This window comes from Lissotriton helveticus, chromosome 8, assembly GCF_964261635.1.
Source record: "Lissotriton helveticus chromosome 8, aLisHel1.1, whole genome shotgun sequence".
NCBI lineage: Eukaryota > Metazoa > Chordata > Amphibia > Caudata > Salamandridae > Lissotriton > Lissotriton helveticus.
In genome coordinates, this window is record NC_136069.1 from 1,038,425,575 (window position 1) to 1,038,444,058 (window position 18,484).

An 18,484-nucleotide genomic window follows, 5' to 3' on the forward strand; every position below is an offset into this window, starting at 1 on the left:
TACAGTAATGTATTTGTTCTTAACTAACAATGCATGTGAATACCTGCAAGAAATGTCATGTTAGCAAATAATGGAAGACTGTATTTTTTGAAATTCAGCATGGTGAAATACAGGCCTAAACTGTTAGGACAAGTTAAACATTAATTCAATGGTGCACATTTAAATATGACTGTTCTATTCTTGAAGGAGTTCCTGTGAGATTTAAATATGCATGTGTACATTTAAACATAAACAAATATAAGTTTCTAATACTCGTTATTGAATTTATATTATATGTGGCATAAAGTAAGGGCTGGCTTTAGATCTCAGAGGATGGGTTACTCTGTCACAATGGGGACGGATATCCTGTTCGCCAAAATAAAAATCCCATTATATCCCTGGGATTTATATTGTGAGGGCATAACCCCTCAGTCGAGATCTAAATCAAGCCCTAAATAATCAAAATAAATCAAGTGGAGGTATGACTAAGAAATACATTCAAATGCATATACGTGTTGCATTAATGCACACATTACATAAACTTTATTGTTTCAAACAAGTTCACATTCTACATCTATGAGGATGGTTTTAATCAGTTTCAAGTCACTATGTGTTAATCACACGTTATAGCGCATGTTCAGGGAAGTCAGGTTTCTTCTTCAGAGTAAGTGCCATATCTGTTAAACAAGGATGGTTTTATTTTTATTAAAACTTCATTCAAATATCTTAAGTAGCATGGTTAAAAACTCTTGTGAGTAGATTCTCTAATTCTTCAATATATGCACTTTGTCATGGCAATGTTGAGTGAAATAATTCAGTAATCATTGAGTCACATAAGAAACATATGCTACGTACAAATTTATGTCATGTATCTACTAACATTTTCTGTCACAATTGGTGACCTATAAAGAGCTGACAACTTTGCGCTCCACCACCGATGTTGTTCCTACATCACCAACGTATATCATGGGCACCTCTACTGCTTATCCTCAGTTTCGGAACACACAGTCGGGACATCACGAAGACTCATTGAAGAGTTTTAAATGTGTACATAGTTGTAAAGAAATTTCATTTTTAATTTAACAGAGGGGGAGATTAATGTTGTGTGAGTTTGCAATGACGGAACCCTTGTGGCTCCTGATGAGCTCTGTAGAATTGTGACATAAGCATTAGAGTGTAGTGGAGTGAATGCAGATTTAGAATGTTGAGTTTGCGGTCACATGCAGAAGAATAAAGATGTGTTATACTTGGCTCTGTGTGTGGGTAGTCATTGGCGAATACCCAGACAGGGAAGGACACTACATCCCCTACTATTTGCAATTGGTAATCGGTTATAAAATATCTTTTGTACGTTTTAAAGAATTTTCTGACTCTGAAAGGTGATTTTTGCTCATAGGAAACAATGCTCTGCAGTGGAAAATGCCTATGTTTTTGTGATTCACAGGCTTTGTGACTACAAAAGTGTTCTATTCCTGAGGACCACTGTTTCTTCCTTGCAACTCACAAAGGAATATACAGATACTATGTAACTGGTCAGTATTAAGTGTTTACTGATGGGTGTAAGCAGGTATTAATCACTTGCAAAGATGAAGCTGTCAATTTTGGAAAACTACCACTGTAGACGAGCAAATGGCTGGCATTGAACTGTTTATGAGACGGAGCTCATAAACGTCCTTCCACTCTTCAGATATAAATTCCTTTTCAGAAAAGTGCCACTTTTTTGTACTATTATGGCCCATGTTTGTCAAAGGGATGGCTGTCCAGCATACATCTAGTAGACTGAATCCATAACAGAGATGTAAATGTTTCGCATAAGATAGACGTCAATACAATAGGGTGTTCAAATGTGTTTGCCCGCATTTGGGTTATTTGCCCTGCTGCCCACAAAGAGCTGGTGACAGTTACCAAATGCCCCTTGTTTTGCTGCTTCCAGGGCAAACAAGACGCAACTCATCAGGAGTTTTTGAATTACCTGGCCTGCTTTCAGACTTGTATGAGCTGTTAAGAAGTGTCTGCAACAAGCATTTGTTTTCTGCTTTACTGAGAGATAGATGTTGCAGTGCAAGGAGGGGTACTGACCTACCCAGCGTTAGAAACACATTTGCTTTTAGTGGTGTTAATAATGAAAGAAGTCACTTACAATTAAACAGCCCTGAAATTGTAGATGAAAACCATGCTGGGGCCAGTCCTGGGAATATGCCCTTAGTGTTCATTTATTCCATTCAGCCTGATTCAAAGTGCTCGCTCAGTGTCATATAAGGCCACAGCGGCTCAGACAGTGTGATTTGTCAATGATAACATATTTTGATAAAGTAAGAGACCTGAGACTGCATCATGTTACTACTAGCAGGTAGGGCTATAACTTTACCACTGTATTGCATTCTGGTAAATTTGGTGAATAAATCATGAAACACTGTGCTCTTCAGCCCTTCACCACTGCCAGCTAAAACATCCAGTCCAGTTTTTTCGAAATTGCACAGCTAATAGGACCTTTTTGATTCACCCTATAGACCCCCAAGCTTTTTTTTTTTCCTTCATTCGCCTCGAACCACAGCTAACATAGGTCAGAAGATTGCCACTGTTACTCCAAAAGGAGAAGTAAGTCATATGCTATTTGAAGCCACCCTTTGCCCAAGACCTACCAATAGCAAAACCATCTTCCCTCCAGTTGCTGTCCTCCCTACATTAAGGAAGGATGGTTACGCTCTCTTTTCGGGTTTTGAGACCAGATACTAAGACCGGAGACCAAACAGGCCGAAGCCTGAAATAATACCAAATTCTCCAGCCCAGTCTGAGAGTTCCACCGAGGCTTAATCATAGGAGATTAAAAAAAACTCGGACCCAAGTCAAATTTAGCAGGCTGTTTCAAATGGCACTCTTCTTAGAGTTCTTAGAGTTCTTCAAACAAGCCAGATCTGTTTTAGAAGTTTTATATAGAGAAGATAGCTAGTCAGATTTAGATGGGGATGTTGTCTCTATCCATCTCTTACATATTTCCCGTCTGGCCAACTAGATAGCAAAGAATAGAAAACTTCTATCAGTACCAATAATATTGCTCACTATACCAAAAATAATGAGATTAAGAGAAATCTGTATTGAGCGACCCAAAATAGAGGATAGAGAATCTCGAACTTCTCTCCAAAAATCCAAGAGCGATGGACAAGTCCAAAACATATGTACATCTGATGCATTTTCCAGATTGCATTTTTTGCATCTAGCAGGTGGGCCTTTAGAGAATTTGGAGAGCCTTGCTAGTAAAGTTAATTTTAAGACTTTCGGTATTCACAGAAGGCATTTAGGAGTCCTAAAGTTAGGAGTCCTACCTTTACTACACTAAACTGAGAAAAATCCCAATTTTAAGACTTTCGGTATTCACAGAAGGCATTTAGGAGTCCTAAAGTTAGGAGTCTTAACTTCACTACTACTAAATTGAGAAAAATCCCAATTCTAAGACTTTCGGTATTCACAGAAGGCATTTAGGAGTCCTAAAGTTAGGAGTCCTAACTTTACTACTACTAAATTGAGAAAAATCCCAATTTTAAGACTTTCGGTATTCACAGAAGGCATTTAGGAGTCCTAAAGTTAGGAGTCCTAACTTTACTACTCCTAAACTGAGAAAAAAATCTAACTTTAAGACTCTCAGTATTCACAGAAGGCATTTAGGAGTCCTAAAGTTAGGACTCCTAACTTCTGTGAATACCAAAATGAGTAAGTGTCTTCTGTGAATACCAAAATGAGTAAGTGCCTTCTGAGAATACGAAAATGGTAGTAAGTTTAGGATTTTGTCTTAAGTTAGTTCTGTGAATGGGGCCCTACCACTCTAAGAGATATGTCACTGTGTTGTGAGCCTTGTCAAATTGGTTATTCCCAGCATATTAAGGCAAATCAATAAAGCTGAGATTAGATGTCAAGTTTCCTAGTTTTATGGCAAAAGTGTACCCACAGGGCTAAATGTGGTGGTACTGTCTGCCGCCGTTCAGTGAATGTTCCACCTTGGTAGGAGTGCGATCCTCCAGTTTTTTCATAGCACTGGCTACATATATTAAGCCTATTTCTAAGTTCCACCAATATTTTCATCGAATGGAAAAAGCCAGAAGTATATTGTAGGCCCTTTTCCATGGGTTCTGGGGCACAAGGTGGTTACTGGGTAGTGTTGGTGGTTGATATAGTTGTTTGGAATTGGTGGCTCAGTGAAGACTATTTCCTTCCATTTGAATAACACAATTATTCATGTTGTAAACTTGCCTCACCAAATGGGGCAATGGCAAGTGACTGGCACAGATATGTAGTATGATAGAGAAATCACACTTGATAAGCTCAATATTTGGCAAAGGTTTTTTTAAATATTCTAATTTCGAGGAGATGGTTATGGAATTACTTACTTACTTATGCCTACTACCTCTCCTGGGGTACAGGCAATCAACCAGGACTCTCCAGCCATCTCTGTCCTGGATTTGTCTTTCAATCTGATTCCAGGTATAACCCATCTCTTTGTCGTTAGCCTCAAAGCTTCGGTGTCAGGTGTTTCCCTTGAGGGTTCCAGGGCAGGACTTGCCTGGTGGTGTTTGATGTGTGCTTGCAGAGGGTGTGACCTATCCAACCACAGCATCTTTTCAGGACCTCTTCAGGTTTTGAACAAGGTCAAAACTTTGTTGGTGGTGGTCACTGTTGTTCTGCAAGTTTCTGCTCCATACAGAAGGGCTGATTTCACTTTGGTGATAAAAAGCCTGAATGTGGTTTGCAGTGTTACGGCCTTGGAGGTCTAGATCCTCTTTAGCTGAATGAAGGCAGCTCTTGCTTTGCCGATTTATCCCTAGATGTCGGTGTCTGTGCCACCCTGCTTGTCTATGACACTGCCTAGGTAGGGGAAGGCCTCAACCTCTTCCAGTGCATTACTTTCAAGAGTGACTGTTTTTGCGCTGGCAGTGTTAATCCTCAGAATCCTGGTATTTCCCCAGTGGGTGTTTAGGCCAAATTGTGCTGATGTGGCTGCCACATTATCTGATTTTTATTGCATTAGAAAATCGGCATAGTAGAGTATGGTCAGGTCATCTCCAAAGTCCAGGTTATCAAACTGCCTCTAAGGTGTCCTTTGGATCAAATTTATTTTACCTCCTGTGGATGTCTTCATGATCCAGGCTAAGGCCAACAGGAAGAGAAAAGGTGAGAGCAAACAACCCTGGCGGACTCTGGTACTCACTTGGAAGGCTTTCATGAGTTGCTCTGTCGACTGTCTTACATGGCGTTCCCTCTTAAGAGTTCCTGATTCCTCTCAAGAGTTTATCTGCACACCATAGTGGTAAAGGAGTTTCCAAAGGATCTCAGTGTCCACGCTGTAGACCGCCTTCTCATAGTCTATGAAGTTAGCATAGAGGGGGGAGTTCCATTCCATCGACTGCTCAATGATGATGCGGGTTATGGAATAAAATACCAAAAGTGTGCCCTGTGATTCATAGGTACCCTCACATTACAACAGTGTATCCACACCCCAAAGTGTCTCTGCACATGTAAACTGTCCTGCAAAGTGATATTGGAAAGTTGAGCACTTTGAAATGAAATCGGCCCAAATTCACAAAGCTATTTTGAAATCTCTGTCAAACTTGCATGTCTGTGCAAGTAGCCTTTTTTATGAGATAGCCAACACTTTTAAAGCCTGTTTTGTACTTGCAAAAGGATTTACTCATAAGGAGATTTTTGTGCAAATAAATCTCCTGGTGGTGGGAAGTGGGTGTTCAAGGATAGGAATGCCCTACGTTTGTGAACACTTACAAATAGGTCCCATTCAGAAATCACTATCTAATCCTCCTTGGAAATTTTTGATGATTTACTACTGCCAAAGGCAGGAGTAGTTTGCTACCAGGATGGGAAGGGGTGAGAAACAACCCCCAGAATGTGTGAGAGTGTATAAGAGGGGGTATCTCCACAGAGAAAAATATTTTCTCTGTGGTGAAAAAACTGAGGAAAAGTGCATTTGCAGTAGCTAAATCTTATTATTGTGAACATAGAAGCGTATATTTTCTCAGGTAATTCAAAGAAATTCACAAAGTGAAGGTTTCCAGGTATAACATGGAGATTTGTTCTAATTACAAACAATAGCAAGCGTCTTGGAGCAGATTAACAGTTTTCTTGCGAGTGAGTCAAAATTAGTCTAGATGAAACTTATTATTGCAGTCAGTGGCCCTCTTAGATCTATATTGACTCTCTCTGCTACAATGGAAATGGGTCACAACACCAACACATTACAGAAGTACATTTTGGCATTGGATTTGCTTTTGTGCGCAGTAGGAAGCATGGCTGGTACCCACTGAGCCCAATGTCAATTTCTCCTGCACATAATTAGTACATTGTGTGCAGGGCAAAGAACTGGTCTTTTCACAATGCTGGGCTAGGCAAAGTTAGCCTGGCCCCAAGACAAGGTCAGTTAACATATCTGGACTGTTATTTCAAATATTGAATCAATTTAAACATATGGATGGAACATGTTACAGATTCTGATATTTTCTTACCAATATTGTCACAACTTTCATTTGAGACCTTGGCATGAACGTTATTTAACGCATTCCTACTTTGGTTTGTACTCTGCTTCTGACTCCACAATCTTGGAACCGTTTACATGTAGAATCTGAATATCAAATTTCAACTGTTCCAGGATCCATCACTTTTGCGCAAGGGGGGTCCGGCAAAGTGGCTGGGGCTCTAATCTCTGAATGTATTGATGAGTGATTTCAGATGCCATCTTTATTTCTGAAGTTCCTTTAGAAATATCACTCATAGACAAAAAGATAAGTGGCCCATTACTTCATATAGAAATAAAATACAAATATAGATGTGAAACCCTCTATATTGTACTTTAACTATTTTCTAAATGGGAACACATGTGCCTTTGTATTTCCCTTCCAAAAACTCAGTTTTGATTTGCTGTTATTCCTTGCAAAGGCAATAAAACCTCTTTGAGCTTGTAGGAAGGTGGATACCTGACTATGGTTACCCCAGATTTTTTGCCTTTTGTTTAGCTGGTTTTTGACTTAGTTGGCCTGGGATCCTGCTAATCAGGGTCCCAGGCTATCTGCTCTCTCTCTTTAAAATGGACTCCATGTACCCTAGGTGCATAACTAAATTGGATTGGGTCACCTTATCAGCCCCTGTACAGTGTACTATAGGTACCCAGGGCATAGGTGCATCCAAGGCCTTCCAGGGGCTGCAGCAAATCTTTTGCCACCCCTGGCTGGCCACCTAAACAGACACAACTGGCTGATCACTCAGCTGGGGCAAGGTTGTGTAATCACCCCTTGCTTAGATATAGTATACCTGTATCTAAACCTATATCTGGACACATATATACCTATAAGTCACTCCTATGGCAAGCCTTAACAATCCTGGAGGCAGATTGCTTGGTGTTATGTGAGATGGTGCTCTAGCATGAGCTGAGCCTGTCTGCAGTGTTCGGAACCATTTCCTTACTGCTGTTCCAGGATATTGCCATACCATATACTCTTAAGTGCATTAAAATCCTCGCGGTTATTGCCAACTTTGGTTTGGCTTTATCAAAACATGTCGTGTAAGGTGTCATACACTTTGGAATACTACCCCCTCGCCAGTTCTGGCGACAGGGGTAGCATTCCACCCTTCTAGAGGGAGAAGACATGTTACTTTACTTAAACGCGGTTAATCCTAACCAGAGCCTCAGCATTACAAAATGGATGCTGCTGCCCCGACACAAGTCTGACCTCCTGCTGCTGACTGAAACCTGGCAGGGGAGGCTTGGACAAAGAGTTTCCTGTCACAGGGAGGTGCTACACCACCCCAGACAGAAGATAGTGGATTGGAGCAGGGATGGTTGAAAGAAACTAGACACTGCCTGGGGCACACAAGGTGTCCCATGCAAAATCCAGTCAAACCGGTTCTGGGGCACTCCAGCCCCAGCTCTGGCGCGAAACTGGACAAAGGGAAAGGGGTGTAACCACACCCTTCCTAGGTCCCACCCATAGGAGGGACCTAGCAGGTAATCCAGCCCCTTGATTTGGAATAAAGGTAGGAGCTGTGCCAATGCACCTCAGATTATCCTGACTGAAAATTATGAAACGAAACTCTGGACCCTTCGACATCCTACTCGACGTAGAAGACTGAAGAATCTCCCTTGTGGTCAAGGAGTGACCACCCTGTGCAAACAGGCACCATCCAGCGCCCAACGGTTTGCTTTGTTGCAGTTCCCGCCGGAACTCGAGCAACAGAGATCAACAAGACCAGCTTTCCTCGACTCCTAACTGCCCGATCCACATTCCCAGCGAATCTGAGACCTGTGGAGGCGACGTGGAGCGTGGAGCCAGCCATCTTGGAAAAACTATGAAGTGCTGACCGTGCAGCTCCCGAGGCCCCCTCGAAGCTGTGCATTGGGGTTTGAGAAGCCCTAGCCCCGAGCAGCTTTTGCACCGAAGATCTCCACTCCACACTAACCGAGTGCTGCGTGGGGCCCTTTTGCATTTTTCTGCTCGACGTGTTGGTCCGGTCGCTTGCCCGTTGGCTAGTGGCCCCAGTACCGACGAACCTTTGAAACTACACTGCTAGTCTGGTTGCTCCAGACTGGCCCTCGCTCACCTGAAAAGGAGCAACCCCTCTGACCTTGCTGGTCCGAGAAAGAAGCGATTTTCCAAACCGGCGTGGGTTGCCTTTGCCAAGGCCTGTTGACTCCAATCCGGAAAACGACACCGCCTTCATGGGACACCTCGTGATTCGATCCTGGTCATCCTAGATGCCCCTGAGTCCACGTGGCAGTGGAGACAAGCTTCCCGTCAACCACCTGATTGCGCCCGACATCGCCTGGTTCCTTCCTGGTTCCTTCCTGGTCACTGGCTAGTGACCCAGACTCTGTCCCCTCTGCTTTCAGGTACTCTACATCATCGATCCACTCTTGGATCCAACCGGACTCTTCTCTCCTGGCCGCCCGCAGCATCTTCATCACCAGGCTCCATAGAACTGCACGCCGAAACCCGACACACTTTGGCACCTATGCACCCGCTTCCTGTGGGTGAGGTAACTCATGAACGCTGGTGCTCCTGTAGTGGTTTACACCTCTAGTGTCCTAGTTTAAAGTGTGGTAATTCTATTCCAGTCGGAAGACTCCTAAAACAGTAACTTTGTAACTTTTACGCACCATTGACTTTGCATTGGTGCATGCGTGTGCTTTTAGCGCTGCACCCGATTCCCGCGGGCTACTCCCATCCTAACTGCTGTTAGTCCAGTGTAGTCCCAGCGATTCCCAAGGCCCCAGGCCTTACCACTGTTCGTAAAGTGATACTTAACCACATTTTTGATATATGGTTTGTGTGGTCACCGGCCTCATCCATAAAGATGCAACTTTCATATGTGAAACTGTGCTTTTGTTTAAACGCTTGGGCTTCTATACTCATAAAGAGTACAGGGGATTATTCTAGTAATAAATACATATATTTGTATAATATATAACTTGTGTGGTGTCCTTTCATTTGATATTACAGGATTGCATATGGTAAAACAGCGGGCTTCACATGCCCTCTTGAGTTTAGCCTGAAGGCTGCTTAGTCCATGCTACCATTAGGATAGCTTGTCTTTTAAGGTTGACTTACAACCACCACCATAAGGGATTGTTTGGACTGATACAAGGTGCCCCCAGAATTGGAGACATCATACATCAGGCCAACTTCTCACAGAGCTTGAACTTCTTCTAAGAAGAATTTGCGAAATTCCTTGGAAGCACTTTTTGCAAACTCAGTTCCCAACCGGGGAATGAAGCCCATTCTACTGTTCTGTGTCCATTTCTATGCTTCTGTTCCTCTCCTAGACCTAAACAAGCTCTTAAATACACCTGGAAATGTTTAAAATTACATAAGAGTATTTCATCTAAGTTCAAGAATTTTATGTTATACTTTTTATTCGAAATTCCTGAAATTAAACCGTTTCATGTAATTGCATGCCATTTGCGGTACAAATATACGACAAACAAGCCAATGCATAGGAACACTTGCATTAACAGAACATGATGAGTTAAAAATCAACAGAAGGATGCATTTCGCAATTAAATATAGCTCCAAATTATGGAGTTGCGTTTTGCATAATTATGAATAATGACATATGATTTTATTGAAATTTAGCATTTTATCCCAAAACAAATTACACAAATTTCACACATCAGTAGCGTTCAACTAATCTTTTCTTATCTCTTTATGAAGATCCAAAACTAAAGTTGGACTCTGCAATAAAGATTGGGTATTATGTCTTTTGCACAGGCCCAACTGCCAACTGGTTGATATCCAATAATGTTTAGTTATCTGTTTTCTTTCTATGTAGCCACACAATAGTCTTTAGTCATGTATCCAATTCACAATCCATAGTTTCTTCTCATATTTTTCTTATTTTTTTTTGTCCTCATTTGCCTTACCCTCAAAAAGGGCAATACCAACCACCTTGCATGACATAAAGGCGTGATTTGTTATGTTAGTGGCAGAGATGTCCCAAAAGCAGAGGGGCTTTCTTTTGCCTCCATCTAGGTATATTCCAACCTGCAGGACCTTTATCGTAACTAGCCTGGCCCCGGTCCAAGGAGTGTTCATGGCATAATCATAGGACCCGGGGAAAAAAAAAAAAACTGAATTATCTCCAATTGATTAAGAGGTCCCAGAAAGCCGGGTTACGTTTACTAGATGTTCTTTTAAGGTCAACTTTAGATGTTTCATATAAAGATGAAAGCCAATGAGAATGTAATGGGGGTGTCTTCTCTACCCAGTGTATGCAAATTTGCCTTCTTGCCAATAAAATTGCATAGAAGAGAAAAGATTTCGCCTTGCCTGTGATGTTATCTTCCAGCCCAAAGATGACAAGTGGGAGAGTTATTGACAAGGATGTATTTAGGATAGAGTTTAAAGTATTCTTCACTTCTTCCCAAAATCTTGCAATGTCAGGACAATCCAGGAACATGTGAACATCACAGGCTCCTACAAAATTACACTTATTACACTTTTTATCTGGTAGAAATTTAGAAAGTTTCAACGGTGTTATGTATGCACGATGAGCTGAGAAGAGGTGATTTCGTCTTAACCATGAAGGTTTCACGATTTTATAGAGTAGCCCGAAGGAGTTTAACCACATCTCCTCACATTGAAGACCAGTCACTTCCCCCCATAACTCATCTGGAAGATGAAACTCCCCCTCATTTTCCTCCAACAACTGCCAATACCATACAGCTACTTCTCTCCCTCCCGTTGATCGTTCCACCAACCATTGCTCCATTATGCTAATCTTCCCAATGTGGGCATCTATACGTCTCTGGGATCTCACCCAGCTCTCCAATTGATTGTATTTGAATCTGGAAAGCCCAGGGCCAACTAGACCATATAGCTCGTCCCAGGCTATTAATGGTCCCTCTTTAAGTAATTGGCCCATCTTATGATACCCGCTTGTTTTAATATGGTAGACAGGCTATCTCTCAAACATAGTGGTAGACCGGGTGAGTCCCAGATTGGAGAGTAGTTGGAATAGTATGACAAACCAAGTTTTTTCCTGATGTTGAGCCAGATTTTGGCCCATGATTGTACAATTTTAAGTTTGATGTTTTTAAAGAATTTCTGACTTCCAAATTTAAACATGAAACCATCTACTGCTAGATTCGCCCCCATTAGCGTAGCCCTATACATTGATTCAGTGGGAAGATTAGATGGCATTTTTAGAAGCATTCTCGGGTGTGACATCTGGAAGGCCCATGCATAATACAATAGATCCGGCAGTGCAAGGCCCCCCTTCTCTCTTCTTCTTCTCAACTTTTTCCATGCTATTCTTGTGGATTTGTAGTTCCAAATGAAGGAATTGATTTTTCGTTGACACTATCATTTTGAGTTCAAAGGCAATAGGAATAGCATTAAAAATAAAGGTGAATTTTGGAAGAATACACATTTTGACTAGATTTACCCTGCCCATTATAGAAAGTGGCAGGTGTGTCCAAGATTTTAAAAGTCTTTTGCTCTCACTGTATATTCTATCCAAATTAGTTTGTCCAATGCTGCCCACTTCTTGGGTAATTCTAATTCCTAGATAGCGCATTGAACTTGAGATATTTACCCCTAGCTGTATATTTGGTAAATTCCATGCCATTATCTCGCTTTTACTCGAGTTGATGTCATAACCCGATATATGACCAAATTCTTCAGCTCATTGAATTACGACTGGAAATGCCTTAACTGGGTCCGATGTAAAGACCAGGATATCGTCTGCATATAGTGCTACCCGCTTTACCCATTCTCCAAAGCTAAAAGATGGAATATTAGCCTCCTCCCGCAGAAGCTGAGCAAACGGTTCGATATATAGGTTAAATAGGAGAGGGGAAAGCGAGCAGCCCTGCCTTGTACCTCTGGATATATTAAAGGCATCCGTCAAGGCCCCGCTGACCAGCAATCTGGCCGAAGGAGCACCATAAAGATGTGTTATAGTTCTACGAAAACCTTCCCCACAGTTGAATTTTTTTAGTACGTCATTTAGATAGAGCCAATTGACTCTATCAAACGCTTTAGTTGCATCTAGAGTTAAAGTAGCTAAAGGTAGAGAAAAGGCAGTGGCAATGTCTATAGCCCCTATTAGTTCAAGTGTTAAATCCGCTAATTGCCGACCCTTAATAAATCCTTTTTGGTCTGAATGGATTATAGTACCAATAACACTAGCCAATCTTGTAGAAATAATTGTTGTAAATATTTTATAATCATTATTGAGTAGTGATATTGGGCTATATGACCCGCACTCCAGGGGGGATTTCCCCGGTTTTGGGATAAGTACAATTGTGGCCTCCCCCCAGCATTTGGGCGGTGCATCTCCTTCTATTAGGATACCATTAAATAGTGCAGTAAGCACAGGGGCGATGATATTTTCCAGAGATCTATACATTTATCCCAGCAGACCATCTGGACCTGCCGCTTTTCCATTTTTTGATTGACGAATTGCTTTTTTCACCTCAGCCTCTGTAATCTCAGCCTCTAAGGATTTACTCTGAGTTATTGAAAGGGTTGGAAGTGTAATAGCTTCCAGCCATCTATCCCTTGCTTGCTGGTCATTAGGAAGATCTTCTCTATAAATTGCCTCAAAAAATTCAAAGAAGGCTCTACCTATTTCTAGATTGGTAGATCTTGTCTCAGCCTCACCCTCTATCCTGATTTCCCTGATGTAATTAAGGGCTTGATCAGATTTTATTTTCCATGCAAGCACTTTCCCTGCAGCTTCTCCAAATTCAAATTGAGAAGATTTGCTCGCTTCCCACCTTTTATTTATTCTCTCCTGTAAAATATTTTCCAATTGGGACTTTAACTCGGCCAATTTTCCCTGTTCTTCTGTTGTTACTAAAGACGGGTCCATCTTTGACTCTAAAAGTTTCATGTCTTGTTCTAGTCTTGTTACCTTTTCGATATATATTTTCCGCCTGTAAGAGGCGCTGTTAGTGATCTGCCCTCTTAAGAAGGACTTGAATGTCTCCCAAACAACTGTTGGGCCTGCAGAATTACTATTTATGTCAAAAAAGGCTAAAGACTCGTCTACCAGAAATTTGACCTCTTCATCTTCAAGCAAGAATGTCCGGTCAAAAGACCAGGATGGATGTTTAATAGAATTTTCAAATCTCAAAGTGAATATTAATGCAGAGTGGTCTGACAGGTGTGATGGTAAATAATCTATCGTAACCAGAGTATCTTTTAAACAGTAGCTGAAAAGAGCATAGTCAATTCTAGATTTGTGTTTAAAGCGACTATTCCTAAAGGACACCCCTAGCTTATTACCGACTCTTTCTCTCCACAAATCCGCCAAACCCAGTTGTGTCATAGTTATTTTAAGGGTCTCTCTGGATTTAGCAGAGCTACAAATTCTAGATTGTTTCGATTTATCTGGTCTGGGGTCAAGAACAATATTGAAGTCCCCCATCCAGATTACTGGATCCTGGACTGATATTAATTGATTCCTTACAGCGTCCAGGTGCGATGGATCATCTGAGTTCGGACCGTAGTAACCTACTAAGGTCCTGATCTGACCATCGAGCGAGACTCTCACTATTAACCATCTCCCTGTATGATCTTCTTTACATTCCAGTATTTGCGCTTTTGCAGATTTAAAAAAAATAAATATTACCCCTCTTATATTAGCATTGTGGTCTGTGGAGCAGCATTTATCTATCCACCTCCGTTTTTTTAGTTTGGTGGTAGGCTCTGTTTTAAGAAGATATGTTTCCTGTAACGCAATGATCTGCGCCTGTGAGTCTCTCAAGTATTGAAAAATGCGGTCTTGTCTACCTCTTACGCGCAGACCATTCACGTTCCAGGACATATAATGAATAAATGTCATGTTATAGCTTCAATCCCTAACACCCTCACTCTTTTATTTCTTGTTTGATGACTTTTTAATTCTAGCATGTTGAAAGTTCGATTTTGAAAGAAGTAGAAAGATGAAACGCTAAAACGGACTGACAAATGAGGATTTTACTATTTTAGCTCCCCCCCTCCCACCCCCTAGGAAACCCCCCCTTATTTACTCTGGCTTGGTGTTTAGCCAGATTTACGCCCACATACAGCCTACCCTTTGACCCCGTACTGCTACAAAGTTTTTGGGTAAAAGGTTACTGTTGCTAAGCAAGTTTAGACGCAAGGTCTCCATTTACTATCGTACCAGAGAAGGATTTTTGGGAATTATCTTGTTATTGGTTTTTTTTTTGTTTACCCCTTATTTGTTTAGCGGCTCGCATGCTCAGAGCAGTCTCCCGAGATTCCTACTGCTACTGCTGCTGGTCGATCAAACTGCTGCTGCTGATGATCGGTTCGGCTGATATTTGAGCATGCAAAGCTAGGCAGTTGGGAAACATGGCGGCCGCAGGCTAGAGCGGCTCGCACGCTCAGAGCAGTCTCCCGAGATTCCTACTGCTACTGCTGCTGGTCGTTCAAACTGCTGCTGCTGATGATCGGTTCGGCTGATATTTGAGCATGCAGGGGCTTGCAGAGAGGTTTTGAGGGATGAATTGAAGATTCCGAAGCGGTGCGAATTTGCAGGTCGAACGACAGGTGTCCACGAATGTGTCCGCCAGCGGCGACTCACTCGCCTGTCTCCGCCTCTCTCCTGTGCTGGGGGCGGCAAGCCGTGGAGTTCAGGCGCGGCCGAGCGGCCGCTGCCCGGAGCTCTCATACGGCGGTTTCATTCAGCGGAGGAAGGGGAGAGGAATCCCAGAGAGTCGTGGCATCAAACACTTCAGCTTTTGCAAAGGAAACAAACGGCACGGTAGCGGTAACTGCAACGGCTGGTCCGGAGGAACTTGGAGATCGGGGTATTTTCTCTCCGATATCAAGTAAGGTCTTTGAGTTATTTAAAGAAGGGTCAAAGGCAGGCTGTGATATAAACAAAGAACTACAAGTGAGAGTAACAAGGAGCAAAACAAGAAATCGAGGCAAGGAGCTTGGGCTGGAGGAAAACGTACCACAGCTCCCAGGGTGCACCTTGGGGGAGGTTTCAAGGAAAGCTCAGGATCGTAAAAAAAAGCCAGAGATTGTGAAAGAGAGACATACTAGTCAAAAACAGCCTAAAATAAAAACAAGTATAAAAAACTAAAAGCTCCAGGTGACATAACCCCATCGCTGCGCTCTTATTTTAGAGCTTTGCCCCAAGTATTGCAGATCACGCAGGATATGGCCGCAGCCATGGATAATAAAAACTTACAGCAGGACAAGCAGGATAAGCAAGCAGGGCAAGGCATACCCATTGCCTCCTCCAGGTCAGACTTCTCCTCGATTTCACCCCTTGAGGGGGCAGTGTCTGACGCCCCTTTAGTGCCTACCCCGCCTGACTCAGTAACGCACACAGAGAGTGTTTCTGTTAATGTAACATCTGCCCAACAAAAGGGAATTTAAGAAGAAGAGATACTAGCAGCTAGAAAAGAGAAGAAGAAGGACGCAGCAGGCCAGAGATTGGACCCGGGTTTCGGAAATGCACTCAAGGCCATAGTCTGCTCTATTGCGCAATGAGGGAGGAGATAAGACAAGATTTTGCAGTCTCCAACATTAATCAGAGTGAAATTAGAGCAACATGTGAGGAACTAGGTCAAAAGGTTGATGGCCTATGTGAGAGAACTGAAACACTAGAAAGCTCGGTAGGGCTTTTGACCACAAATTTGGAAACTGCTAGATCAAAAATACATACCCTCCAAAGAGATGGTGAGAACATGAGAGAGAGAATTGAAGTGCTTCACTGGACCAGAAACAAGCATCCTTGTGTTTGCTTTGTTCGACCTAAGTTGGCAGAGTATGCCCACAGGTGGGTCCCTTGCTCACTTTGCCACTGGATTCAAGCTAGCCTGGCTGATGAAGGGTATTACCCAGAAACCGGTCACAGAATGCTTGTTTCAGGTTCAGGCAAGACCTGGCTTGGCAGTTCGGGCTGGACTGTTCCCATGAGGCACAGGGTCAAGACTGACTTGCATATAGCAGAGTCTGAACTGAGGTGGCGAAGTGAGCTAAAGAAGGATCACGGATTCAACCCAAATCTGTCATGGGGGTGAGTGTCTGAAAAGTTTCAGCGCTCCGTCCATCATCTCCTTGTGTTTGTTTGAAACTGGGCGGGGCGTCACCTTCCTAGTCACACAATCTTCTGAAGGATGACACATCTATGTCACCTTCATGAGCCCCCTCCACTGCTGCATTAAGGGAGGCAAGCACAGTGAAAGATCACTATTTCATTGGTCTGCGTCAGACCATCGCCTCATGTGTGATGTTGTCATACCGTGGGCCAGGGAGTGAACAAACTACAAAAACATAGGGACATTTAGCTCGCACTCCGTATCGAATGGACTACAAGACGCTAGGGTAATGTAATTCGAGAGCAGAACTGTGCTAATCTTCTCACCTCTTACACGACTCAAACCTGAGATAGTAATATTTAAATTATGCTATCGGGTACCATATTGTTATTGACACTGCACAAATGGGCAATCACTAGTTCCTCCCCAACCATGTACATCTACTAGTGCTCAAACAACTCCGGTTGTAGCTATTCTCTGAACAGACTAGCTATAATAGATTGTTGTTCAGATGACAGCAACCTTAAATTAAGGGGTATCTGCCTGCGCTTGCATCTAGCTCGGCAAGGGAATGGCTAAGTCGGGTCCCAAGTCACTCTTAGCTAGTGTCAAGATAACAACCTGCACCCTGACCTGTCCACCTCATTTTACAAGAACATACTGTATGTGAGACTACTTTCATTACATGCTCATTGTCATTGTACATTCCAAAGTCAGGAAGCCTACTATACCAAGGGGTGTTTGCAGGCAGTCTTCACTTATCCTGCAAGGGAATGACTTTATAAAGTGAAAGGCGCACTGTGCAATCTCATATAGTTAAGATTCAATGTACCTATGTCATGACAGGCCAACATAATATATTTGCAGTCTGTGATAACCTTAATCTCAGGGTGCTATTTAGGGACATCTTCTAAGGGAGAAAGGGGTTGTCTCATCTATGGTGCCCCATTGGAACGAGCTTCCACTACCATCACCTACAATAAATCCTAGCTCTCCCGACTCTAACCCTGAACAACAGACTGTAAGAACTCTGCAACTGAGTTACACAAAGAGACTCTGCTACTAAGTTACACAAAGAGGTATGCAAGACTCTTGCCACTCTTTTCCTTGCTTCAGCACACTTTTGGGTCAAGGCACAACTTGAAACCACAGCTTTACCTTTCTGAAGTTTGAGATTAGAGGCCCTAAATCTGTAAAAAGTGATCCTGCAGCTACTATACTATATATAACAATTTCCTTCACCATTCATAATTTTCTTTTGTTACATTTTCCACACTTCAGACTTCTGACTAAACAATTAAATAAAAGTCATATCATTACTGCTTGTGTCTCAGTGGTACTCATTCTGATGTTATGGAGCTGCTTTTCAGTCAGCACTGCTACAACAATTGGCTTGGATTTTTAACTTCACCTCTACTTACCCATGTGAGATATATGTCTAATATATGAGGGTAAGTATAGGGGGATTTATAACTAGTAAATATGTGCTTACTGCTATATACTGATCATGGCAATATAATGGTAGTCGATGTTAATCAGCTTTTTGCTCCTCAGCTACTATGGAAATGTATCCATGAAGCTTGAAAGGTTTAGACAAAAATAACCTTAAGTTAATAGACAATATATAACAAAGTGAACTGTGGAACATGTGCTATTCTTAAACATGCTAATAATTATTGTGCAGCATAATGTTTTGCAGAAAACCTCCCACCTTTCATTATTAGGCCTTATTTGTTTTCATATTTACTTACCTTCCACTGTAAATAAAATGTATGTTTTTTGAAAATGACAATTTAGTGCTAGTATTTGAGTGCAATACTCATCAGTGCCCTAAAATGTGCTGTATTAAAGAAAATGTATTTCCTTCTTCCTCACAGTATATGATTTCATAATTATAGACAAATGCATCTGCTATGTGATTTTAGTTCTCATGATTTACCCAGGATA

At 42.1% G+C, this 18,484-nt stretch overlaps 1 protein-coding gene across 2 annotated transcripts in view; it reads right to left on the minus strand.

Annotated features, from left to right (window-relative positions):
- The window catches only part of MAP3K15 (mitogen-activated protein kinase kinase kinase 15), a 1,227,172-nt gene that overhangs the window by 284,829 nt on the left and 923,859 nt on the right, over positions 1–18,484 (minus strand). The window lies entirely within an intron of this gene.